Here is a 302-nt window from a genome sequence, read left to right as displayed (position 1 = left end):
GGTTTACTGCTTCAGTGGTGAAAAGGGGAAGGGGCAGGGAAAATAGGGTCCTACAAAAATGAGGATTCATAGAAACTAACAGTCGTGTAAAGGGACATAAATTTCTAGAGTCAGAGGAAAATATATGGAGAGGAATGGTGAGGGTCTGTGTGGATTCTAAGTGGTTTGGTGTGAAGGGTAGATGGGTAGATGGCAGTAATAGGGTCTTCTGTTTGATAGACTAGACTGCTGTATGTATATACAATATACATTAACGAGACACACACACACACAATGTGTGTATATATATATATATATATATA

General features: G+C 38.4%; 1 protein-coding gene across 1 annotated transcript in view; it reads right to left on the bottom strand.

The window, feature by feature from the left end:
• The window catches only part of LOC106877967 (rasGAP-activating-like protein 1), a gene marked incomplete at both ends in the record, with an annotated part of 3,088 nt that overhangs the window by 567 nt on the left and 2,219 nt on the right, over positions 1 to 302 (bottom strand). The window lies entirely within an intron of this gene.

This window comes from Octopus bimaculoides, unplaced genomic scaffold (assembly GCF_001194135.2).
Source record: "Octopus bimaculoides isolate UCB-OBI-ISO-001 unplaced genomic scaffold, ASM119413v2 Scaffold_76078, whole genome shotgun sequence".
Classification (NCBI taxonomy): Eukaryota; Metazoa; Mollusca; class Cephalopoda; order Octopoda; family Octopodidae; genus Octopus; species Octopus bimaculoides.
The sequence above is the reverse complement of the archived record's forward strand: the minus strand, read 5'-3'. Positions and strand labels throughout refer to the sequence as shown.